Genomic DNA, 27,829 nt, shown 5'->3' on the forward strand with positions numbered 1-27,829 from the left:
CTCTACATAGGATACTTTATTACCGTACAGTATAATACTATAGGCTCCTTTTTTAATAGAGTAATGCTAATTAATTTGTGTATTTTATACTTTAAATGATGTGGCTACAATAGTGGTGTTGTGTATTGCCTTGAAAATGCTTTTGTAACTTGTTATAATATTACAATTTGGTATTTTTACGTGAATTACGGACTAATTATTTTTTTTAGGCTTTAGCCTTTTAATGATTTGAAATCATGATGAAATCACTTTTTAAAAAACACTAATGTTATTCCGTTTTTTTAGAATTGCATTACAATGCTCATGATGCAAAAATAGGCAGAGATAATATGTAGGTCTCGTAAATTTTTCACACATTTCTCTTGAGAATAGAGAACTCCAGATTGAGACAAGCACTTCGGATCAGGGTGAGGCACAAGTGCAGTATTTCAGTACAAACAGAACCTGTGACAGATTTCCAACGGAGCTCCCAATCTAAACTCTGCCACTCTGTCTGAATGACCGTTCTGAGGGACAAAATAGATGAGTGCAGATGGTCAAACAATTTGAAGGAATGCGAGACAGCTTTTCTGCACTGCTTATCCTCATTAGTTGCAGTCAATACCAGTTGACTCTGGGCGAGAGACGAGACGTGCCCCGGACTGTTCAGTTTTGTTTCAAGAACATTCATTATTCCTTCTGGTCTCAGTGTCAGCAGAACTCATTCCCTCTTTCTTGTCTAAGCACTGAGCAGAAATCGGAACCATTTGTGGCTGCTGACACCAGTATAATTCTCAGTTATAGACAAGAGAAACTATTTCACTTAATGAACAAACCAGGATTCCCTTTAGAACGGTCGTAGAGGAGACATGGTCAGAGTTCAACGCTGGCCTTTCAGCGGCTAATTGCCTGAGCTTGCGATTCCAACCAGAAGGTCCAATCATTAGAGCCTTCAACTTCCCGTGTTTGGTCTTTCGGTCACGGCTTATGTAGCAGTGGATTGACCCTGATCCACTGTATATGTCATCATAACCAATTTAAAGTGACTCATTTCCCATCTTTTCATTTCAAGCTAATTCACTTGAATCTAATGTGATGAGGATGTTCACAATATGCCATATAATTCTTTAACTAAACTTGCTATCCAAGTTCTATGTCTTTGAAAGTGGAATTTACCCCTGTTTTTTGTAAAATGACAAGCATTACATTTTAAAAAGGAGTGACCTTTACCATATCTGTCTGAGCCATGGTAAAACATGCTTAGAACTCCTTAGGAACCACATTAATCTTGGCTTATATAGGGCTACCTTTCTTATTCGCTAAATGGAAATTTCCAAGCGAACAAAAGGTCTGAGGGCTAATCCTCCTGCAGTCAGGTTACAGGGACAAGTTGGGAGATAGGACTGGGACATAGATAAGACCTGAGATCCCGGCAGCAGAATCACCAGCTGTAAATGGCAGGAGATCTATGGACCTGATAGAAAATGAAAGCTCCTGCAGCCGTGGGGCCTGGCCTCCAGGAAATTAATCAGATCGAGAGGTCCATATAACATCTTCCTCGGGAACCAATGACACACTTGGATATTAATTGTGACAAGGGTGTTGTGTCAACAACAACAACAACACCAAAAAAAATTAAGGAAAAGGCAAATGTCAGCAAATCCTTCTTCATATTTCATTCACAGCACTTTCTCCCTTAGGTTTTCATCAACTTGACACTGATATGTTGCCCTCTGACATCACAGTTTGAAGAAATGACGTAATTGCATTGGGAGCTCTTTCAAACAATAGAAAACGCCTGCCAGTATCTGTCAGCTGTCACAGAGGCCAGGGTAGCCCTGGAGGACTCCTTCCTCAGTTTGATGGAATCCTCATCGCTGGTATCTACAAACAAGGGATTGCTGTCACAAAAAGACACCAACAGCATCACCAGTCATTAACCTCGATGACGGAGGTACGAAAAACATGGCTCATGCATGATTCAATGTCCCTCACTTCCACTGGGATGTTGTCAACGTTCTGCTGGAGGTGAGAGTTGAGGTTGATTTTGAGACCTGGAGAAGAAACTCAGAATGTGCTTGGGTCTTTCAACATCCCACTTGATGGCAATCAGACATTAGTTCTGTTGAAAATGCCTGTGCATCAATGTGAACTGAGCAGTCACCGCCCAATACATAAATACGTAGGGTGTTGCCCTACATGCCTGAATACAATTAGAGATGACACCATATTGTAACAGCATTGTGTTAGGATTTCACACAGAGGAGTGTGATATTGGCTTGTTATCCTATAACAGTCACTTTTAACACTTTCCTTTATATGCACCTTGCTACAGATATCGGCGGCTCTCACTCTGCAAATGGCTTGCATCTCCTTGCAGTAGCATTCATATTGCTCCCACAGGGGCTTATTAGAGGGAATGGTTTGGCTTCCTACTACCTCAGCACACGAGCTTAGCTTCTATAGTATAGAACGCAACATCCAATAGAGAAAGGGAAGAGAGATTTGCAATTACCAGGCTTTTGGTGACACCCTTGGACACTGGAGTGTTTCTGCAGTAGATACTGCATGCTTTATGCGAAATGTAGATCTCATCTCATCTCATTTACTGAACCGCTTTATCCTCACTAGGTTCATGGGGCGTGCTGGAGCCTATCCCAGCTGACCTCGAGCCAGAGGTGGGGGACACCCTGAATTGGTGGCAAGCCAATCGCAGGGCTCAAGGAGACAAACAACCATTCACACTCACACTTATACCTAGGAGCAATTTAGAGTGTCCAATCAGCCTACCATGCATGTCTTTGGAATGTGGGAGGAAACCGGAGTACCCGGAGAAAACCCACACAGGCCCGGGGAGAACATGCAAACTCCACACAAGTGGACCGAGCTGGCTTTGAACCCAATGTGAGGCTGACGCGCTAACCATTTAACCGCCGGGCGATAAAGACAGTATTTATGAAATGTGTGTTTATAAAATGTTTGAAGATAGGAATGTACTTTGAGAAACTATCTGCCTTTTAATGGTAACGTTAGCCTTGAGTTGGCCTTGAATCGTGCTTGTGCATGCAATTATGTATGTCACAGAGCTTTAAGTATTTCTGCGACTATTTTCTATTTCTTTACAGCATAGTCTTATATGCTGTCTGCAAAGGGATGGTGATGTGTCTTCACTTCATTCAACCACTAATCAAACAAAAGCAATGTATGCACATCATTTTGCTAAAAAGACAATAGAAGGGAGAAATTGAAAGTCTACCATTGGCCATTCAGTTATGAAACAACATGGTTTTTGGTTTTTGTCTGTGACGGGAAATCGTTGAGATGAAATTTATACAAAAAGTTGGCGGCCAGAATGTGACTGAAAGTGGAAGAATATTCCTATTTCCTCCCTTATCTGTTTTTTTTTATAGAAGAGACAGAATAGCATTATTGTATGCAGCTCATGGGAATTATGGCAGGAAAATTCTGAATTCCTGTAAGCTGTTTCCTATGTCAGGATAATGGGATTGTGAAGTACAATCGGTGTGCATTCTGGTTAATTGGACATCAAAAATAGCATGTACAGCATGTATAAGATGTTTGTGAGGAAATGTCAACCTAGTCTAGACTACTGCTTTTTCCCCATTACATACTTTATGATTGGCTAAGAAGTGCGTTTAATTCAATTTCTCACTTTAATTTGCAGAGGGAGGTTTTACAATGAAAATCGCTGTTTTATTTCTACTTGCCCCTTTGCTTTAAGCTGCTAATTATCAGAGGCTTAATGAGAACACAATAGTGAGTCTGGAGGACTTCATTGCAATCTGTCTTCTTACTGAGGCAAATGAGACCAACTTGAACTGACCATCTATTAAAAGGTCAAACACTACAGTTACAGTGCAACTCAAAGTCTTTAAAGGTCACATAATATGTGATTCAATTAAAAAAATCATTTGAAAACGACTCTTGCATATTAACTAATGGGAAAAATCAATTTTAAGTTACCAAAACAGTGTACATACATTTCTCAATAAAAAACCTAAATAAAAAATACCAAGAAATCTGCCTTTAAATATCATGTAATCATGCTGAATCTTGGGAGACATTGGACTCCACCTTTCAAACAAGGCAATGATACCAAGCATACTTCCAAATCTTCCAAAACCTCGTTGAAAAGAAATCAGTTTGTCAGTCTGTTGCTTGTAATGTCTCCTAACGTTCGAATTGCCTATTTCTCAAAGGATTTGAAGTTTATTAAGTATTATCGTGCCGAAGCCAGCTCCCTCAGGGGACATTTGGGAATCCAAATCTCCACTTGATGTTGCTTCCGCTGTCATCGAACTGTCACAAACACGTTGCTTAATTTGGAAAGAATCAGTCTTTGGAGAGGTGGCAGGCCAGCACTGGGTGTTATTTTGTCCCATGGGACGAATAGGAAATGGGCGTGGTGGCGGTTAGACTTGTGTGAGCTTGGACCTGGAGCGGGTTTAAGGAAGCAAGTTGTATTAGTGGTGTGTGATTTGCATGTGTTTTATTGGGATTTCTTGGAATAAACAAACTCAAAATTCTGTTTAATTCACAATTATGCACAATTTTGAGTCAGGTTGGGTCAGTACATCCTTCACAAAATTCAGTGCAATATCCAGTCGGAATAAGTTGAAATTGCCTGAGAAATGAAAGATCTTTCTGAAACCCTCACAAACGGAGGACTTAGAAGAAAGAAAGAAAAAAGAGCGGCCTTCCTAGCTCCCATATAATAGCAAACAATTTATCAGCTGGAAACATGCAGGAGGGGTAAAGGTTGAAGAGCCTTCCATCTGGTCTCACTACACCAAGCACTACTCAGTATGCTCTACCTGGGTTCATTTCACCCTCCAGCAGACAGCCGAGTCTATATTGGCCCTCTCAGTGAAAGACCCGAGGCACTCCCACCCACACTTGCGCTCAAGGCTGCCTGAGGGCCGTCTAAGACTGACAGCGCCAACAGGACAGAGAGTTATAGCTCTAAATGCGTTCACGCTTGTCATTACCGTGGTACGCTCATGCACTAATGTAGGATTTGTCTATCACACTTGCCGTTCTCCACATGCAAGTCTGTCATCCCTTTTCGATACAATAACATAATAGAAATTTTATGTCATGAAACAGATTACGCCTGCTCCGGAATTCAACAATCCATTACCGCCATTCTTTTTATAACTATAGACTAATTACATTAGCCGTGGTAGCCGTGTTACAAGGCTTCTGGGCTCGATGCATAGTGTAAATGAATGGTCTTAAATTGATTCTGGGAAGCTATAAGTCAATTTATAAGCCCACGGACTAGAACTTGCATAAAGGCTTGAGGTCATGGTGCTGACACAAGCAATGATCCTGCAGGATGGTTTCACTTCCAGGACATTAATCATTTGGGATGAAAAATGTCTCACGAGCTCATTTCTGGTGTCTTTTATCAAAAGCTAATTTAACTACGGACGGAATTTTTTTTTCATTCTTGCTTCCCATCCTTTCTTTTGTGTTAAATGAAAAATGTTTTTTATTCTGCTTGTACCAAATTCTGTTTATAATTGTAGTGTCAGTTTTAGGTAGACTTGAATAATATATCGTTAGATATCTATTACAAAAGCTGTGCCAATAAGTCCGATCACAAATCGAATCTTAACCTATTTAATGTATCTGCCACCCCACTCGTGTTGAGTTATAAAGGTTATATTTCGATATTTGTTAAATCTCCAGCTGATGCAGTACAGTTCGTATCCACTTCAAAAAGCAACCAGTTAATGTGCAAAGTTTAAAAGAGTTCTGTTGTAAAATAGATCACAATAATGCAAAGAAGCAATATTTGAATATTGAATCTCCTTCCCTACTTTTCCTATCTTAATCTTCCATAATAATACATTAATGATTCCAATGAATACGATACAGCATTGACAAGCAGTGCCTTACTGTTATAGAAAAAAGATGGATTAACATTATAAGGTTATATATAAACAACACAAAAATACCCCCCCCCCCCCCCCCCCCCCCCCCCCAAATGTGAAAATCCTTCCATGTTGAGCCATTCTTCACCTTTCTTTAAGTCTATCAGACATGTAAACTTGCAAGAGACACGATACCCCAGTTTCTCCCAGTCTGCTTTGGGTCCTGATAGCAAAACGCCTTTGATTTCTCAATTACATGCGTCCCTTTGATCTCACAATAACGCAGGTTATTGTGTCCTTTCTCTCAATGACACACACGCACGCACACTTTTGCCGGAAGCTACATTTGTCACTGAATAGAAAAAAGGGAACATACTGTGGATTTCAACAGATTTCTAGTGTTTTTTTTATATTCCAAGAAATGATGAATGAAGAATGGCAACAAGGGAACACTGGAATTGAATCAAGGGAACTCTGAATGACAATGTGCTCAAATGCATCTGGATTTAAATACATGAATTACAATGACTTCCTTACGGCTCTACAGCTTTCCAAAATGGCTGTTTAAAGATGTACCCTTACAGCTCCAATAGTAGATTGGCATGGAACTAATCTGCATGGAAAATAAATCAACAATTCAATTAATATATTGACAGTGCGGCTCCCTTTGATCCACAGAATGGGTGACTATTTTCATATGCCAAATGCGTGCACTCAAACGTGGTGAGTTGTTTCTTTGTTTACCCTGAGCATCCCAAGGCAATGGCCTTACTTTATCCTAATTAAATGTTGCTTTTAAAACACCTACATAGCTAACAGCATAATTGTTTATCATGTGGTAAGACTTCATTGTAACACTTTTAGTTTATTTTACACACTGACTAAAAATAGAAATTCACTGCATATGTTTTGAATAACGTACTTGGCATTTTCATTCATAATCGTCTCAAGTAGCAATTCATTTATTTTTTGCACTTTATCTAGAAGTCTTTTATTCGGGTATCTCTGCATAACCTCGAGAAGATAAACATTGCTAATAAAGAGCATACCTATGGGCCTGTTGCACAATATCTCCTCAACAAATGAGCATCCAAATGAACCACTTGACCCAAAGTTGAGTCTGAAAAAGATTGAAGTTGATGAGAAGCCTCTCACTATCACATTCTGTTTGGAGTTGCGCCGGCTGCTTGGAACTGGGTTTTTTTTTTGCATCGGTGACACCAACGCTTGCATTAATGCGTAACCATCACTCTCTCCTGCATCTAAATGTTTCATTACAGCCACAGCGCAGACACAATTTCGCGGCCTATATGGGGCCGGTCGGCAGCTAGCGTGCTCTCTTGAGGGAAAAGTAAAGCATGACAAATTGAAATAAATGAGAGACGAAGAGAGGAGAAGAGACGCAAAGGGGGGGAGTCGGGCGATGAGGACTTTTCTCCGCATGGCCATGCAAGGGAATATTTGTCCTAATATCTCTCTTTCTATCTTCTGGCAATCTAAAGTCACCCACCCCTTTTCTCTGCCTTTTTTTAAGCCATCTATATTAGGGGTGACGAAGAGGATCGCTATCACTTCTGTTGATGCTATTGACAAGAAACTGAAATTGGATAAAAAGTTAATTTTGTCACTGTCACTTTCCAAAAAATGAGCACAATTTGCCATGCATGACAACTGGTAAAAACATGCTTTTAGATTTACTTTTATATAACTAATTAAGTTAACCTACAATATGCTGATTAAAATTGTACTTCCTATTTATTTATTACTTTAGAAAAACTAGATAAACTAATATAAATCAAAATGGTATGAAGTACTCATAAAAAAAGAAAAATGATTAAAGTCACAGAAAGCACAAGCATAAAAAGGGTACTCGGACGTTTGGTCGCCCGGAAGGTTTTTGATAATTACCATTTAAAATTGTTGCTCAAATTCCCTAAATACACACTGCGAATTATTATTTTGTCATACTTAATGCCCTATTAATTATTAGGCTAAAGAAAAGCTCCAAATTTCCCCTACTTTTATTGTGTTTTGTTGGAAAACTTGTTAAGACCCTGACTGACGTCCCTTCCTAAGGGGACAACTCATGTACATACACACTCTTATACACTCACATGTCGGCTCAGTGAAACTGCTCATGGCCATTGTTGGCTTTTATTGATGCGTAGACCGTGTTGTTTTACCTTGTTTGGCACTCGGACATTTGGTCGCCGGACGTTTGGGTCCGGGTGACCAAACGTCCGGCGGCCACGCATAAAAAGTGCCATGGTACCAAAATAAGACTGGGGAAATCAGCATCGTTGTTTTGTGCTTAGTTTATATATATATATTTATTTAGAATTGACTGGTTTGGGTTATATCTTCTTCCACTGCTGTATTTTATGTACAGCATACTCTAGGCTAAGTATTTTTTGTTCTATTTGTAATTTCTATGAAGTGCCACGTGGATACAATTGATTTTCTCTTAAATTATAAGCAATTCAGAGAAAATGGACTTAAGATACTACTCAAAAGATACAGACAAATCGCTTCTTGATAAACATTTACTCACCTAACCCTCAGCTAAAACATAGTGCCAAATCAATGAAGTGCAGTGAATGTCTGCAATAGCAGGTGTGTTGCTGTGGCAACAAAGACCTTTCCTCTCCCAGCTCCTCATTGGTATGCATATTCTGAGACATACTCACCCGTCCACCCCACGATGCCAATCAATCACAGTTTTGTCTCATCTCTACCTTCTGATTGGCTTGTTCCTCTTGTGGCCTCCTTCAAAGAAATGACCTTCAGACAGTGACTGTCGCCCTGAATGTCAATGAGGAGACTATCACCTGTCTTGCTGTCAGTGTATGACTAAAAAGAAGAAACCACACCTGTTGAATGTTGAATGTGCTACAAAGGGGAATGGTTAGGGCTGCTGTAAAGTCACATGATGCTTGACATCATCAAAAAATGATTTATAATCTGCAATCTATTGCTAATATGCATTTGGCAGGAGTCAAATGTTTTTTTTTTTTGCAGGAAGGTACTGGGCTTTGTAGCCTTGCAAGAATGGTCATTAATTCATTATGAATTGACAACCTCAAGTGTCTAAACCAGTAGTTCTTAACCTGGGTTCGATCAAACCCTATGGGTTTGGTGACTCGGTCTCAGGGGTTCGGTGGAGCCTCTGGCACGAAGGTCAAGACACATCGACTCATCATGTCTATTCACGATAACATGCCCCGCTTGACCATCACTGGCTGCAGATGATCACATTACATTGCTTGGCCAATCAGTGCTGCGAGGGATTTATATATATTGAATTTAAAAAAAATCGTATTTATTTTACACTAAAGCAGGGTTCCGTGAATGCACATTTGAAACTGGCGGAGGAGTTGCAGATGTGAGCAGGGAGCAACACAAACAAATAAAACGAAACAAAAACCAATTTGACCAATATCTGTTTGTTAGGACAAGAAAAATTGTGTATCGATAGTAAGCTCCTCAATCGATTCAATCCAGAGAGATATAGAAAGTGATATCAATAGCATGGCTAGGATTAGAATGGTCTTTTTTATAATGCATGCCTAGACAAAAAGAAATATAAAAATCAAAAAACATAATTTTTTCCATATGGGGTCAAATCGCATCGCTAACAAATTGAGATATAATTTTTAACATTAAAACGGCCTCGCGTTAAAGATTTCCAACCCTAACAACTACTAAATAAAAATAAATAAAAAATAAAACCCTATCTGATCATCCTCATGTCAACCCATCTCATTTAAGTGAATGCTCTCACTTAGTTAAGCAACAATCTTTTGTTTTCCATTTTATCATTGTTGCAGGTATTCTAGGGGATTGTTATGGGAAATGGGGAATCAAAAAGCTATCATTCTCTATTTGTCTTTTTTAAAGGATTCTTTTGTGCCTGTAGCCTTTGGTATGCAGTAATGTACATGAAACATTGCTTTTCATTTGGACTCAATATGATGATTAAGTCTCTCAAGTGCTTGTGTGTGGCTTTATGGTTGTTTTACCATTTCTTGGTCTGTTTGTTTTTTTCTGCTCCGTTTCTCTCAGGGAGCGCAGACAGAGTCATTATTGACTTTGGCCTTTCCACTCTTCCAAACTGTGAGCCTGACTTGTCTGCTCCACTGATCTCCCAAGGCCCACTTCAGCAGCGTGCAAGAGAAAATCTGGAAAAAGTGTGTCCTGATTATGTGGTCAGTTAGCTTCTGTTATATCTCAACCCACCTTGCCCTTCTGTTACTGTGCCTTTTAACATTATAACAGTCAGATGAAAAACATTTGAATTGCTTGTATAAAAGTTGTTATGCCAGCCATGGGTCAAAACCAAGTATGCTGTTAGGTCAATGTAGTCCAAAATTCACTCAGGCTGCTCTAAAAACATTTTTAAAAATAGGCAGATATTACTTGGTATTGCCATTGTAGTAGCTTTTTTAATTTAAAAAAAAATATGACATTGGTAAATTAAATTTAAAAAAATTATCAAACATATTTTGTATCTACAGCAATTTATATAGTGGCAGAGAAGTCAAATCTATCTCCATGGGTGGGGTCAAAGGTCAAAGCCCACCAACCCAAATGCTTATGCCCCTCACTGCATCACCCCCTTAAAGACTTTTTATTTGTAATCATTTGTGTTTAAAGATTCTGCTGTTGCTTATTTACTATGAAAACATTTTTAAATGATTTAGTTTGATTGACACTGCAACAGATCATCACCGTCTTAACAAGCATCAGGTGCGAGAAGAAACAAGGCATTAGAAGCATTTACAAGTGCAGTAGCATTATAGCAATTTAGTCTCAAGTTAATGTAATTTTACTGAGCAGCTGGTGAAAAGAAATAGAAAGAACGACTGGCTGAAAAGGCTCCTTATCACAATATCAGGTGTATTCTGATGGACAGTTAAAAACTCTGCACACTCGACTCTCTTTTTGTCGCTCAGCTGTGTGCAAAACATGAATGAGAAGCCTCACCAAATGGTCATTGATTAGTCTTACATGGGAAGCAGGAATGGAAACCTTTTCATCGCTAAACGCAGCTCTATGAAAAGAATCAAGGGACATTGTCAGCTATTAGCTGTTGCAGCCAAGAAGCAAGATTACCACGTCGAGCACGCGCTCAGAGGTATTTCAGCATACTCAAAAGCTTGTATCTGATGAAAACACATTTTCAACACAATGCCGAGCAAAAGCCACAAATATTTTCCATTATGGGTTAAGCAGTCAAATAGAGCAAATTGCATGCATAGGCATGTACACATAGATCCTCAGGCAACAATAATCAATTAAAATATCCTGGCAAGGACTAGTTGAACTATGTAAATGATTTGATACAAATGAGGTTTTCCTAATTAAACAGCATAATTTGCTAAAAGGTGGGTGAGCGGGGGGTTGAAGAGGGAACCATCTAAAACGTGCTTCACTAACTGATCACCACAGGTGTTGGTGATGGTCATAAATGCAACTGTGTGCAAATTGTGTTTTTGGAACTTTCTTTAACTGGAAAAAAAAGACCTGCATTTATGTTTTATAGGGATTCCTTTTTGTTTGTTTGAACTGTTTTTTGTAGTGCTGCACAAAATTGGTGAGTTCATATTAACAATTATAATGGTAATGATGTGGAGAGCTCCTGCTGACATTTGTTGGTAGTCAATTTGCTTCCTAAGGTAGATGATTGACAGCAAGGTTACGCCTCCTGTAATGTCCACTTAAATTCACATGCCATGTGTAAAAATCTGCTAATCACCTCGGGAGCAAATCTCAGCTCTTTTGATGCAGAGCAGGGGTGGCCAAGTCCGGTCCTCGAGAGCCCCTATCCATGTCTACGTCCACCAACACACCCGAATCAAATAATTGTGATTGGTATGAAGCTTCTGGACAGCTTGCTGATGAGTTGATCATTTGATTCAGATGTGGTAGAGGAGGGAGATATGGAAAACTGACAGGATAGGGGCCCTCGAGGACCGGACTTGGCCACCCCTGATGTAGAGATTGCATGTTCTTCAGTTGTGTGTGTGTGTGTGTGTTTTCTTTTTTCTCATCGGATACACTACACATTCTAAAAATACGCATACTAGGTTCATTGAAAATTAAATGTTCTTTTGTTGTGAAAAAATGCATTTACACATTTCATAGTATCTGTTATAGCTTATATATATTGCAGATAGATGAGGTTCCCCCTTTAGCAGGCTGGATGGGATGCAGACAAGTGGCAAGTCGGAGAAATGGTTAAAATATAGATGGATTGAATGTTTGAAAGTTAAAAAAACATCTTTTGGTTGATATTTAAACAAATACCAAAATGTTGCAGGTGAACAGAGAGAGATTAAAATTCAAAGTGGTTAAAACTGAATTTTCTTGGGAAATAATGGCGGATGCATTATATGCTGAATCATAATACAGATCTGGACAAGTTTGATTGATTTATTTTTGATAAGGGACAGCAACTACAACAGCGCAATAGTTAATTTGTGAGACAGAAAGTGTTTCATAACATTTTTTTTCCAGTACCTTCTTAAGAGGTGCTTATATCAACAGTCAGTTTTTTTTAAGCCACAAAGCAGTCATGCCACACCACACTAACCATCAGAAAGTAGACGTTTGGTCTCTTGGGTGTAATCAATGTTTTGCCTTTGAGCTTTTAGCAGCAGAGTGTTAGCATATCAATCAGCAGGTTATACACAGTGGTATTAGAGCAATATAGAGTCGGTCAAGGCCCCTAGTTTTCTACGTGTGTATGTGGAGTCTACTGTGTTAATACAACTAACGAGAGCTGTCAGAATGTTAATGTAATGGGGGTGTACATGAGTGCCAGGTGATTTGATAGCCTAGAGGGCAGTACTAGACATTTTAATAATCAAGAAATCCCCACTGTGCATGATTGTGTGCAAGCTCATGTGCATGATTTAAAGAATAGCTTTGGAAAAAAATGCAATGACTCTTGGAAACCAAAATTACACCAAGGTTGAACTGTACAATATGAAAATGAGTGATTTTGTTTCTTTACATGATTTATGCAAGCAAATATATTGGAACTATAAGATATGTTTGATTGCCCATGTAGAATGCACTGATGTGAATAAGGTGGCAACCGGGGCATCGTTACAGGGATAAACCAAGGAGAACAATAGAAAAACAGAACAATTTCATGACATGGCAACAAATCTTGGTTACTTGCATTTGCATGGCTTTTTCGGGGATCAGTGACAGATAAAAATTAACTCCTAATTCTTTAGAAACATTTGTCAAACTGCCAAAATGAAAGATTCAATGCAAAAACTGACATTCACGGCCCAAGTAAAGCCTGAATGCGTTATGGTTCAAAGTCCTTTGTGGGCTCAAAGGCCAGTTGCGAGCCTTCATACCGAGCTGACAGCGAGAAGGGAGAGGAGGAATTGAGCCCAAGGGGGGCCACAGTTGAGGGGCCAGGCCCCCAAGCCATCGTGAGTGGCCGGCCAAATTTCTTTTTGTCTTTCAGCCAATTACTGAGACATTCGAGGCTTGCGTGTGCACTAATGTAAGCTCTAGGAGAAATGTTTTTATATGAGGACGATATAGTAGACTTCTTAAAAAGTGCCTTGGCGATAGACAGTCTTTGTTGTAAAATTTCATAAAGTTCCTCGGGCAGTTTTTCCTCAAAATTAATTGCATCAGTGTTATTGATGTGCCAAGAATGATGGCAGTGAGAAATGTTTAACAGAGCTCAGAAATAGAAGTGCGATTAAATGTGTTCTGTTTATTTTGTAATTAGCTGGAAATTAACATGACAGTTTGAAGCAGCTTCAGCAAAATTCAAATCAAAGATTTTTTTGGGCGTCACGCTGCAAGAACCATGATTGATCGTTCAAGGCAAATAATCAGTCTTAAATGAAATTATGCAACTCTTATGCAGTGTCACTTTGAATAGGATTATCTTCCGAATGTAGAGTGTAGTTTAAAATAAGACAGAAGGAGTGTTTGTTGCTGTCCTTGTCATGAACCCCTTTAAAAGAAGTTATAAATCTCAATGTGACACTTTATAGTTAAGTAAAGGTGACAAAGAAAATCCATTTTTATTTAAAAACAATGATATGCCCCCGATCAATTCAATTTTTTTCCCCACTAGCTTATTTTTCTTCTTCTGGTTCAGGTAACAAAAAAAACAGCAGGCTTTTGAATGTAAATTTTCATTTCCTGTGCTGCTCTCTTCCACATAGTATAGAGAGAATATCAAGGTTACCTTTCCTATTGTCTGCCTTCGATTATAGCTATTTGAAAGTCTTTGATTCTGGATTTTTAAAATTGGAAATTTGTAACAGCATTGGATTTTGATGTTTTTGTGTCACAAATGCAGTCTGTTTCGTTTGCAGACTGAAGTCAAAGCCAAACCAAGCCAACACTGTCCTCAGGCATGTTTCTGATAGAGGAATGTAATATGTCTAGGCTGTTGGGTTAATAAAAGAGTTGTCATCGGGTAACTGCTTTGGGGAATTTGGATATAGTGCTGACACAGAGTTGGAGGAAAACAGCAGACTTGGGGATGCGTCCCAAGGGTTTAACACATTTGGCCTGTGGCAGACTTATCAAATACGGGCGGAGCAAATGTTGAATTATGAAAAATGGTGAGTTGAAGTGTTCACTTTTATTGCTAAATAGTTCCATCCAGATGTATCCAGCTGTGAGTAATGGAGAGAATGAAAACAAACCACTCTACAAGTCTTTTTGTCATTACATGTTCCCCCATGGAGAATATGACTGCTCCATCTAAGACTTAATTAAAAGCAAAACTGCAGTGTTTTGTGCTCATTGATTTTTGTACTGAAAAAAAACAAGTGTCATTGGCCTTATTTAAAATTGTCACCTTGGCAAGGTCAGTAAAGAACTGAGGGAATAAAATAGCTCAAATGTAAAAATGGTGATGTTTGATTTAAACTAAAAATATTTCTCAGGCTCTTTGATTAGTTATCATAGAGAGATGGCAGAGTGCATCAAGACTATCAACATTTTTCTTGGAGATTGCATACTCATGACAGCCTTGTCATCAGTAAATCATCAGAATCACTCTGAAATGTACTGCTGTGCTCTTCTCATTAGGAGTAAAAGACGGTTATGGATGATATTCTAGTATACGTGGATTATAATATATTGTAAAGCAGTCAATATTTTAATGGACAATTTTTTTCAGGCATCAGCACCCTTGTCACTGCTTCGTGTCAGTTGGAGGACATTATAGAAAACATGTTAAAAAGATTTTAATTAAATGGAATGTTTTGTGATTATTTGTGGCGTTGATACTGCATGTTCCATTTAATTGAATGTGACATTATATGAAAATAGGCTGTAGTCCAGCAATGAGATAATGAGAAAAGAATGTGTAGTCAGTCCATAATTTTATTCCTGCAGGCCGTTTTGTCCGGACTTTTGTTTTGTATTTAGTTCTCTGCCTTTTTTCAGTCCTCGTCAGTTTCTCGTCTTTGCCATAGTTTGTCATATGATGATTTCATATTCCCTTTACACACCAGTTTTTTCTAGCGCGTGAGTTCCCCCAGAGTTACCTCGTTTTATTTGGATTTAATTTTCCCCCTGCGCACTGTTTGCTTTAGAATTTTGTGAAAATACTGAATATATCAATTTTTCATTTGGTCTACTGCCCGGCCTCCTTGCTTCCAGCAATTTATCGGTCCTGCCTCACTCCCTATTTGTGCACAAACACATCTTTCCCCATTTATAATTGCACTAAGTTTGCCTCACCTTCATCCCTGAAAAAAAAACTAGTAATAGTAAAAAAGCTACAATTTAATTAAAATTTCCCAAAATAGTAATCAATATTCTATACTGTGTTTTCAGAAGTGATGATCTCACTCCATTTGACATCGGGCAAAATATGGGACACACCTGGAATGATTGCCACTCAATCAGTGGACTATTATTAATTATAATTAATCATAAATATTATAATCATACTTAATTATCATTCAAATATAATTACTGGATGGTGAATTTAGCTAAAGTAAAGTTAGAAACAGCCAAGCAAAAAATAACTGTGGAATGGAATGAGGAGCACCATATGTAGGATTTGCAGTTCCATTATTCATAAAATAACCCTAAAATAAAAAAGACTTTAAAAAAAAGTATTACTTTGCTGTATGATAAATAGACATTTGGAATATAAAGAAAATTGGCATGTTCAGGTAATGTTGAACATGAAGGCCGACTGACTGGGCAAAGATAGCGTCTTGGCTCGTAATGAAATTAAAATGGATGGAGGAATAAAATTGTCTTTCTGGATGCTGTGTGGATGCTTTCTGAAGCATTACCAAATGAAATATTTGCCAGTGTGCTTATATAATGTTGAGAAAAGTACAGTAGGTCTTCCTGCCGTTATGGAGAAAGAAATAAACAAAGAACTCGTGATTTGGCTCTTGATATGTATTTTGTGATAGATACTAAGTTGTTGAGAAAAGTATCATAGTTTTTATCCCTTCAGGGCGAAAGAAACAAATGTGAGAGTCTAAGAAAAACATTCAGGCTATTTTGTTGTTGTTGTTGCGCTGGACAAACTTTTGAATCATTTATTATGCATTCACTTTACCAGAAACATTGATTTAGGATCAATCATCCACTTATTAATTCATTCATTTTCCGAGCCAGTTCTCTTCATGGACCATTTATTCAGGTCAGACATAATTTGATAAGAGCATTTGCATGGAAAATAAATAGCACGTATTTGGTCTTCCAATATATCTTAACAGTTATACAATAAACCATTATATACAGTACCTAAACAAGTAGCTGCTATCCTCCCTCCACTGTAGAGCGAAAGATGAGTATAAATGCATATTTAATTAGTATCGTCTTCTTAGTTTAGGTTCCAATGGGAAGGCACACATCATTACACTTTAATGGACATGCAGGTGATTGACAATTTCCTCCATGGAATTCTGACGACAGATGGGTAGCCTCGGTTGCATTATGCCAGAGCATTGGCCTTTGTCTATATAGGGGGGGGGGCTTTTCTGAAACTTGATTAAAAGCCTCCAGAAAGGAAAAAAAGATGCATGAATGGACCTACTCTTCTACACAGAGTTTGGATGGGCTTTTTCATTAGGTCTGGATTGAATTTTATGAAGTTAAGCTATTAAAAAATAAACCGCGAAGGATTTCACCCAATGTTTTATGATGTCTTCCCCCCAATATCTAATGGAGTGAAATGAAATCAGCACACATGGAAGGTAATATGTCAAATATTATATTTTTAAATAAAGTTAAAATACACATAATATAATATAATATACTTGGAGTTTAGAAATGCACAGGCTGCTGGTCGAAACATATCTGTTTTAGTAGTTTGACTTTTTTTTGTTATTTCTCTTCAAGCGGTTTTGGATGAAAATGTGTAATTTGTTAAACACATTTTTTGGAATGCTTATCTTGGGAGAAGAGCACACATGTTGAAGGATTTGGGGGAGAAATCATTTTTTAGTTTGTCACCCCATAGATTAACAGAATAGTTTTCCATTTCCAAGCAAGTGTACCATCTTACTTTGCACTCCATTTCTCTAAATTTGTAAATACCCAATGGTTAATTAAAATCATTATGAACCCGTCTTATGAAGACTATTTGATTGAAGCATGCATTATATTTGCATAATTACAGAACTGCCGAGTAGAGCTTATTGCCTCGATCCAATCGAACCCACTTAGACTGCAAGCATTGTTTATTTGGAGGGCGCTTCTATGAAATCACACAAATGTATTGTGTATGATGTTCTCAATTATTCACAATAACAATCTGCCTTTCGAGAGACACAAAAGCTTATTTCAGGCTAACGTTCACCAGAAATGAATTGCACTTGCTTTTATCATACAAAACTGGGAAATAATGACCGAAACAAAGGGAATGGCGTAGGGTGAGAAAAACATTTTCCAAGAAGAACAGTTTTTATTGTGGCTTGTCACAGTTTCTCTGCGTGATCATAGCTTTTGTAGGTGTAACTGTTATTCTCTTTAAAAATGGGTCCACAATATGTGCTTCTTGCTATTATAAAAACCACCAGGCATTCAAATAGTAAGCAGCGTAAAACCATTTAGAGTTTGGAGGCATTCAAAAATATATTTATATTCATTAATCTTTTGGCCCACGCATCCTCGTAAAGTTGTTGGAGCCTATCCCATCTGACTTTGGGCAAAATATATATATATATTTTTTTTAAATGTTGGAATTTGACTCTTCCCAGGTGAAAAAGATATTTTCATCTTCAAATAAAATCTATCATTGTTTATTTTTGTAATAATGACAATAATCTCTAAACCAACAATGGAAAGAAAGAAAAACAGCTCTGGGCAACGGTTGTAACAACTCGATGACTATTGGCTCTCAGTGGAAATTATCAAGGTTTATCTACAGTCTTCTCATCAAAATGACCTCTTAATCACATGGATCAGCAGCAGAGGATATCACCCACGTTTATCCTTCATTTGAGACAGGATATAAAAGGTAGAAAGATAGAACTCTTCCCCCCCATTACAGCTTTTAGATAAAAAAAATACATCCCAGGTTGTGGTCTGAGATAAAGCGACCTTGCAGTTCTTTTAATTCCTACAAAAATATAATATCCTTTTTTCCCCATCAGAGCTGATTGATAATGTTCTTATTTTGTATCTCTGTTGTGTCTGAATCTAAAATTGTCTATTCTGCGTTGTAATAGCTGCTCCCGTTTGTTTTTCTTTGCAGAGCAAATTGCATCTTCAGCCATCATCGACAAACTCCATTATTTTTCAAAACAATTTCTTGCATCCGACTTACCGTTTGAACACAAACAGCCTATGCTTCTCTTCCCGTCTGTCTTTTTCAGTTGCTACTCATCTGCGCTCTCTTGCTTTCTCTCTTGCTGTTGAATAATGGAGAAACTGCATGCAGTAGTCATGCTGCCACTCAGCCGGCCAAATGCAGGGGAACTGCAGTGGTATGCCTGTGTCTTTTTGTCTGTATCATATGCACCAGCATTTTCATAATTAGCCTTTAGGGCAAAATATTTTGTCATACATGCACATTAACTACAATCTCCAGCAGTCAACTTCATCGTTCATGTGTTCAACACTTCTGTAATTTCAAGGGAGAAACATTTTGATGCAACAAACTCTCTGCAAACCTTATTGATAGGTTTTTTCTATTAACGCATTCAGCTGAGCTACTGTATATGTTTCACAGAGCATTTGTTGTGGTAGGTAGTCAGTTACATTTTTTAAAAATACATATAAAAGGGAAAGACAAGACCTTTGTTTTGTGAATCATAGTGGGAATAATCTCATTAAACACAAAAAAAATCACAAACTAATTTTTCTAAACGTGTCACTTGAGCAACCATCTTTCACTTGAAGGTCTTTTAGATAAAGCACTATCTTTCACTTGGGAAAAAAAACCCAATAGGTGATAGACAAACAGCAACCCCCCCAGTCAAAATGGACTGTATATCGATCATCACCAATGGCAGCCAAAGAGTTAATAGCTATGCCACAGCAACATAATTATGATTGCCAAAACTCAAAGCTCACTATTCAGGAACAAACAGAAGATGTCATAGAAAATCGAACAAAGCAGCAGACAAAGACGATGAAATCTGTGATACTGCGGGGCACTCGTGCAATTATTTTGCATGCTGTACCCTGTCATCTATTTGGCAAGGCTAGGGGGCCACCTGCTGTGAAAAGCAGCTGGGAGGTGTACTTGGGAGAGCCAATCCCTATCTTTAAATTGACTGGCTGGCAGGGAATGCCTGCTGCAATAACCAGTGTGGCCCTCTTCATACGGTCCGCCCATTTACTTGGCCCAATTGCCTGGATGTTGGTCATCTGCAGACAAGACATTCAACTCAGCTGGCTGAAATGTAGCATGTGGGGTGTCCAGCAGCTGAGCCAGTCAAGAGGATCGCACTTTCGCAGTGGAAGAGGCCTTGAAAAAAAAAAGACAATCCAAAATGGTATTGATCCAGCAAATGCTCATGTAAATGGATGCAAGAAGAAATCTCCCTCTGTCTCCCTCTTTTCTTGCCATATCCATCCAGTGCCTGTCACAGCTGGGGTGAGGATTTTCCTTTCCTTTGGCCCAATTAGCTGAGGCTTAGAGCAGACTTGGTGCAAACTTGGTACAGTCTAGTTAAGCATGGCTTGGCTGTTGCTTGAACTGCTATGCAATTGTAATTAAGGGTGTCCTCTGACACTGTGGAAATTGCTCATCCCCTAAAAGTCTCACATAGTAGCACACGCATTCTCTGTCTCTTTTTTGATATCCTCGCGCCATAGACACAAATAAACATCCAGGCTTTACTCGCGCCCCGCAGCACACGGTTGGGCTCAGCGAACTGGCAAAGCTTCAGATAGACATGAAAACTCCCAGAAGGCAAAGTGGAACAATACTATTTCATCCCTCTCTTTAATAGCCCTATTCTTTCTGCACTCTGACTCGCAACCTCCCTCCCTTTTTTTTCTTATCCGCCTGTGACTGTCTTTCCGGTGCTGTTCTTTTTCACTATATAATCTCACTCACTTTGTTCCATGAATTCATTAAGGCGGAGTCAAGGATCAACGATTGCACTGCATGAAAAAAAGGCAAAAATTTACAAAATGTCTAAACAAAACGCCATCGCTGACAGTTATCTCATTTGGTGCGATATTAATTGTATTCTCAACTCGTATAGTAGACATTTTAGTATTCAACTCTATGGATTTATTCAACCATTCTTTATTATTGGGGCTAAACGGTGGTACCTGGAGCAAAGATAAGATACAAATATGACTGTTCCATGTGCTTCGGATAACTGGCTACAAATGATTTGGAGCCTGCTGAATTCCAGTCGACTCCATCAATGAAGCTCCAGATGAAAAGCAATGCTTGAAAGAAAATGAGAAAGAAAATGCCTCAATGATAAATCACAAAGGTTTCGTCCAAGGAGGGCAGAAGATTTGTTAGACTCGATGTAATGCATAATGAAAACACAAGCCTGCATGGAGGCTTTGGGCATCCATTTTTAAATCAATCCTGTCAATGCATCATAGGTTATTTTGACAGGGAGCAAGAGTCACTTCAGGAAACAGCATTTAAATGATATATTTAACTTGCTTGTAATTGTCCCTTGAATTGAAATGGAGAAACAATATTAAATGCTTCAGGCAGGTGATTATAATTCTCTGCTGCCTGGGCCTGCTATACATCATTTCTGATCAGGCCTGGGTCAGCATAAACCACAGCTTAAGAGGGAAAAACACTGTACATTGCTGCCAGTATGATATACTGTATACTAGAATGGATTTATGTGTATACTCGCACTTGTTTTCACAAAGCCTGCTGTGCAACTCGCTACAGAGAAAGTTGCCTTGAGACAGAAAAAAAAGACATTTTCTGTGAATTTCTCCCAAAACATTAAGTTTTATTGTTGTAAATGGACATTGTGCCAACACTGCATGACTGTGAGAATTACCTGTTTTGCATGATGAGTGCGTGAAAAAATATGCTTAAATACAGAAGTAAACAATCACAAAGCTCCAGTTTTGCAGAATTCATGCTTTTTTGGTATGGGTTATCCAAATACTGTGGTACCTCATCTTATGAAATTTATTGGTTCTAGAACTTTTTTCGTAACTTGAAAATTCCGTAAGTGGAGTAGTACTTTATATGTTAATTCTCTTATTTGTTCCATGGTCCTCACACAACTACCAACCAAAACCTTTAAAATTGGTTAAAGTGTCCCAATTTTGTATGAAAGATGTGAAAAACACACAAAAATGAGGTGTGAGAGTGACAATGCCAAGGGTATTTGTTTGATTGTAATTATAGTCGCTCTCAAGAGTCATGGGGTGGATGGAAGAGGGGTGCGGGCTTTGACTGAGGATGGAACAGAATGAGGGATGATGGGAAAGGCGGAGTTAAAGTGCGTGTCCATATGCTGCAGGGATGGTGGGAATTTTTAAATGGAATTTTCACCTTGCCCATGTCTCCCTGATGCCCCAGGAAGCTGTCCAAGGTTGAGAGGCACGACTAAAACCAATAGGGAGGGATCACATTACTCTGTCTCATCCTAAATTACAAGCACATCTGATTATTGGCAAAAAAAATGACTAGCCCATTAAGTGCTCAATGATACGTGTTGCTCAGCAGCACTAATGCCACAGATGGGAACTAATGACATTTAGATATGTCAAGAGTTGGGGAAGTAGTTGGACCTCCTGAAACGCACTTGACATTTCCTTCAATGAGCGAGGTGACAAAGTGCTTTATGCACGAGTCAGTATACCAATTTCACTGACATTAGATGAAGATAAAAGCCTGTTTAACCATATACACCCTCGTGCAAGAGGTATCATCAAATACCTTGTCGATATAATAGCTTTCTGCGCAGGAGCCCTTAAACTGTTTTCAGTTAAAATAGAAATGTCATCAAAAACAATTTGTACATTTACTAGGAATCAAACACGGCAGAATCAGACCTCTTGTTAGTTTTTCTTATCACAGTAACATTTCTGTTCACCCACACTTTCATGTTTTAAGTCACAACATTAAGAGAAAATGGTCTTGGAGGCAAGTGGTATATTGTACATTACTAGGTAGCATCACGATCACTGTGGAGGTGGGAATGAGATGTATTGATAATGTGGCTGAGAGAAATGCTTTTCCAAGCTCACCTGATCATGGAACTTGCTAACATGGACGATGAAATATGTAGAATAGGAAATGAGCTAGACAAAATAGCATCCATTTTACAAGTTGCGACATGTAGATTTTAGTAGTGACCGGACGTTTCGTCGAAAGACGTTTGGTCCCCGGACGTTTGGTCGACCGGACGTTTGGTAGAACGGATGGGCCGTCAACTGGACGTTTGGTCGCCGGGTTCCCTCGCTGTCAAATTATGAGAGAGAGAGAGAGACAGAGACTTTACTGTTGAAAGCGAGCAACCAGGTAATCTCTTGCTCTCAAAATTATAATCATGAGAGAGAGAGAGTCCATTCTACCAAACGTCCGGTCGACGCTCCGTCCGTTCTACCAAACGTCCGGTCGACGCCCCGTCCGTTCTACCAAACGTCCGGTCGACGCCCCGTCCGTTCTACCAAACGTCCGGTCGACGCCCCGTCCGTTCTACCAAACGTCCGGTCGACGCCCCGTCCGTTCTACCAAACGTCCGGTCGACGCCCCGTCCGTTCTACCAAACGTCCGGTCGACGCCCCGTCCGGTCGACCAAACGTCCGTCGACCAAACGTCCGTCGACCAAACGTCCGAGTGCCGATTTTAGTTGATTGACAATTGGTACAGTGGCTATGAAATATTTTGATATTGTGGATGTCAATCCAGCCAAAAAATGTGGGAACATATGTCCTCCTGTAGGCCAATCATGAAGAAACTCTGAAATGTAAAAATAACTACACTTTGCTGTAAAAAAAGAAAAAGTACCAGTAATAAATATATTCTACTGCTTCCACCCTTTTCAATTAGCTATTCATAACTAATACCCAGTACAGACTTGCAGGGCAGCCGTAACCCAGCTGGTTTCATACTGTACAAACACAGTCATCCTGTAGGCAATACTGGGACCAACAGAAGGGACACCACAAGACAGGTGGTGGCTACATGTGATTAATTGTTCCTGTAAGGAGGCTCCAACCACGCTAGCCACCAATCATCCCTCCATCTCCCGCTCTGGTCTTCATCCATCATTTGCTTTGCTTTTCCTATCTGATTAGGTGTGAAGAATAATTATCGGGCACTGAAGAACGCCGTGTGGACTGAAGACTCATGGAGGCCTGCTTGCTTGCCTCAGCACAGAATGTCTCTGCGAACACAGCTGCGATTGGCCCACGCTGCATCCTTAATGAGAAGGCGCCACACGGTATTTATGTGGTCAATCTACACAACACGTTCTTTTTCTGTTATTTACCACCGTATCAAAAAGGACTTTCAGAAAGCAAAATATACTCATGACAAGGAAACACACACAGACAAAAACAACTACTGTCATTTTTCCTAAAAAACTTAAGTGCGTCATTTCTAAAGTCATGAAAGATAAAATAGCATTGAATCATATTGCCGCTGTTGTCCATGTGGTTTTCTCAAATGGAGGCCTAAAAACACCACATGCACGTGCACTATAAATTTCAAAGCCCAGATATGAAAGAACATGTTGATACTTGCATTCATCTCACACTGCCACGGGAAAGTAATCTTCGACTCACATGGAGTTGTGGAAGGATGCCATGGCCATGCAGTCATGCAGTGAGAATGCAAGGAGAGGTGGAAAAATACATTCTTAGCTATTTCCGTGCAGGTAAAAAGCAATTTATTACACGCCCCTGTAAGATGCAGCACTCTCAAGTAAAGAATGACACTGGCATTTACAAAAAAAGGTTCATATATATTTACATAGATATATTTATATAGATATATATGTGTGTGTAGATCAATTATGAGAGAAAATGGGCCAAAAATGTGGTCGTCAACGATGTACAGAAAATAAGCTTTTTGTGCTTCCGTGGAGAATAGAGGGAGACCTGCACAATAATAATCTTCACACCAGTTGTGACAAGCACCTCTGCCTCCTCTCATGTTATTTCCTTAGGGTGGTCCCTAGTTAAACCATGACGTTGTGACACTAAAGGGAGGGGGAGCACACGCTGCAACCTCTATGAACCTTCTGGAAAACATCTTTTGTCTGTGAGTGGGTGTGAGCATGAAAGCGAGTCAGCATGTATTTGATCTTTATCAAGCACATATGCAACTGTTATTCACAGAAGTTTTAGGTCACCATGTGAACAAGGGGCAGCTCCTAATTCCAGAGGCAAGTAGCCTCTCCTTTGCATTCTATTTGACAAATATCTTATGACAAGCAGAAAATCACATTCATTCAGTTCAACAACACTTATTCTGGTCAGGGTCGCAAGGTATTGGAGCCTACGCCAGGTAACTTTGGGCGAAAGGTGGACAACAATCTAGACTTGTCACCAGTCAGTCGTAGAGCACAGAGAGGCAGACAATAATTCTCACAGGCATTCACACGGCCACCACGCTGCACGTACCGAAGTCAGGCGAGTGAAGCAATACACCATCAGGTGGCTCAGATAAGCACATTCTATAAAAGCCAATTAATGATAACTTTATGCACAATTATGCCAATACAAAGGCGTTACCCTATAAAAATCCATAAATGAACCGCAATGAACACCATATAGGGTAAAAAGTTAGTGGCTTCACACTGAAAAATTGTGGTAAATATATATTCATTTTGGATGTCAGTATGAGTTGCTGCCCTAGATAGATGAAGTGTAATTTGATCATGATTTTTTGCGTGTTTGTGTGTGAGGGGGGCATGTGTAACTTGTGGTGTGCTGGTAAACGCCGTGGTCCCAGCATGCCGACTCTTAAAATTGGTCCTATAATATGATCCGTGAATGTTATATTTTTTCTACTTTTTTATCACCAGTGTCAAATCTTGGGTGCTATCCTCCTCTTTAGCTACATGAGAATTGGATTGGTTTGGATTGGATACCTTTATTCATCCCGTATTCGGAAAATTTCATTGTGACAGGAAAAGCATTTTATGTTTAACAACTTTCGATTGGAAGTGTTGTGGCCTGTAAGAAACAAATCACTGTAAAATGTGCATTTGACAGTATTTTCAACCAAGAAATTGAGATGATATTTTTGCAATGAAAATCGCTGTGTCCTGTTTTAGTGCTTGACTCTGCCTGTTTAGGTTTTCATTCCTTTGGTGAGGTATGGAGGTCACCAGTCAGCGTGTCCGACAGGCCCATGAATAAGAGAGGACTGTTATCTGTCTCGACTCACCTGGGGACATTGCGAGATGAAACAAATGGGAATGCCTGTATACATCAATAAAGGATGGACCCTGGAAAGTCTTTGGAGAGGAGGCAGAGGTGAAACTACTTCTTTTTTCCACTATTTAAACACACTAATAGGCTGACATGGTAGGATCACAACGTGGGGAACTAGGATTTAATGCGGACTGACTATAATAAGTCTCCGAGCCAGCTGGATGTGACACAATGCAAGAGAACAGTATGGAAAAACATGGCATACAGTGCTTGCCGTAGATGCTTTTAAGTAACCTTTGCATTGCTCAAGAAACTTCAAGACAATGTGGGGGTAAATGGTGGTGTTACTATACTCTAATCGACCAAGAAATTGAGCAATCTGGATGCCTGGCATTTAGAGCCACCATTTCACGGATACAAACTCAATTTGTTCTATCGTTAGTCAAATCCATACTTCATGTCATACACACGGCAAATGCCATATCTGTGTGGACCATGTTCTGCTGATGTGTAATTCCATTGTTTCATGTTGGTGAAAATAGATGCTGTATGTATGTGCAGAGATTTGATTTCTCCTGCCATCTTCACCCTATTGGTTATCTCTACCAAGTAGCCGTGCAATTTAATTTCCTCAAAAATGTCTCCCAATCTTTCATTGATATGAGCTCGCTTTAAATAGATATATTAAGATGCAGTTGTCCTGAGAATGAGAAAAAATATACATTTGTGGAGTCAGACTGACATGTCAGACTGCAGAGAGTTCCATGCACATGACGGTTGCAGTGCAGCCACATTAATTAGGCACCATCACCGGCATACAACTGAGCAGCGCTTTCAAGCATGGCTGTCTGTGTGTGCATGCATTTGCACATGAATAAGGAATATAAATCAGATGTGCTGACTGTCCACCCTCCAAGAGTGTTTCTGAGTGTACTATGCAAGCACCACCTGGTGGGGGAAAGGGAGGAGTGGGGGCACGGAGTGTAAAGCCATGACTTTGGTTAACAGTAAACACACCGCTGAGGGCTCATTAAAGGAGCTCTCCGCTCTTCTCGCTGCACTGCTCCAGTGACAGGGTTTCAGCCTCGGCTCCAGCCCGATCTGCTATCCAGCAACAAACTAATTAGTGGTCAGTGCTCATTACAGTCATGCCAGTGAGCGTAGCCCTCTCCAGTGCATCTGTCAAAAACACACCATTTGTTTGCAAGTTCCAAACATGTTGTGATGGAAAAGGTTAAATGAAGAGATTTGATTATTACCCAGTATTTGTCTCTATTTATTACCAGCTCATTAAAATGACATTCGATCGTTCATTCGAGAGCAGTCTTGGTTCTGTTTCAGTCTTGGTCTTAACTTCTCAAAGTCATGATCTTGATTTGATCCCAATGATATTTAACAATAACAACACTGATTGATATATTTCAATGACTTGTGTTGCCCTGGTCCCTAATCACTGGAGTTTAATGAGGAGTCTTATCGTTGAAAAGACACTAATTTTGTCAAAGGTGTCTCTCAACAGTGATTTGAGAAGGTTACCCATCACTGCTGAACTATTGTTGTTAGAGGCATGCCATGTTGACAATTTTTGTGGAGTTTAACCCGCTTTTACAGCTGTGTCTAACACACATTCTCAAACTCCTGAAAGGACTCTCCTTGGGTGCCAGTCCTCAAAAAGCTTTTCCCCCCACTCCTTTTGGGAACCGTACAACTCACACACCGCTAAGTAGAAAGGTTGCTCCAGCACATTGCTGTTTTTCTTGAACACGAACTGCCAGATTTTCAGATGAAGCATATACTAGTTTTTCTGTCACCACTCTTCCTTCTCCTCACATAAATATGGAAATCACAAAAGGCCCACAACAAAGTTGAAAACATGCAGTTTGGGTTTGAAATGCAGTTTTTCACACTGGTCCTTGTACTTTTCTTCCATATCTTGTATTTTCACCTCAAGAAATAGTGGAGGAAATCTCTAAATAATGATTAAAGGTCAAGCTCTTCCATAACATTATTATCATGCAGCGTGTGGTTACAGCCATCACAAGCCTGTGTGTGTTAAAATAAAAGGAAGCATGCATCCTTAATCAAAAAACCTATTCATCACAGAGGCAATATCCTCTATAATGATGCGTATGGATAAGAAGATAATA

At 39.3% G+C, this 27,829-nt stretch overlaps 1 protein-coding gene across 1 annotated transcript in view; it reads left to right on the forward strand.

Moving 5' to 3' along the window:
- Positions 1-19,073, forward strand: part of LOC144076068 (rac GTPase-activating protein 1-like) — a 32,905-nt gene extending 13,832 nt beyond the window's left edge. Inside the window, exons 18-20 of the transcript XR_013300724.1 lie at positions 9,942-10,084; positions 10,832-11,013; positions 18,601-19,073. The gene's annotated coding sequence lies outside the window, so the exon portion shown is untranslated. The remainder of the gene's footprint in view (positions 1-9,941; positions 10,085-10,831; positions 11,014-18,600) is intronic.
- The last annotated feature ends 8,756 nt before the right edge of the window (positions 19,074-27,829 follow it).

The sequence above is a fragment of the Stigmatopora argus genome, chromosome 6, assembly GCF_051989625.1.
Source record: "Stigmatopora argus isolate UIUO_Sarg chromosome 6, RoL_Sarg_1.0, whole genome shotgun sequence".
Lineage (NCBI taxonomy): Eukaryota > Metazoa > Chordata > Actinopteri > Syngnathiformes > Syngnathidae > Stigmatopora > Stigmatopora argus.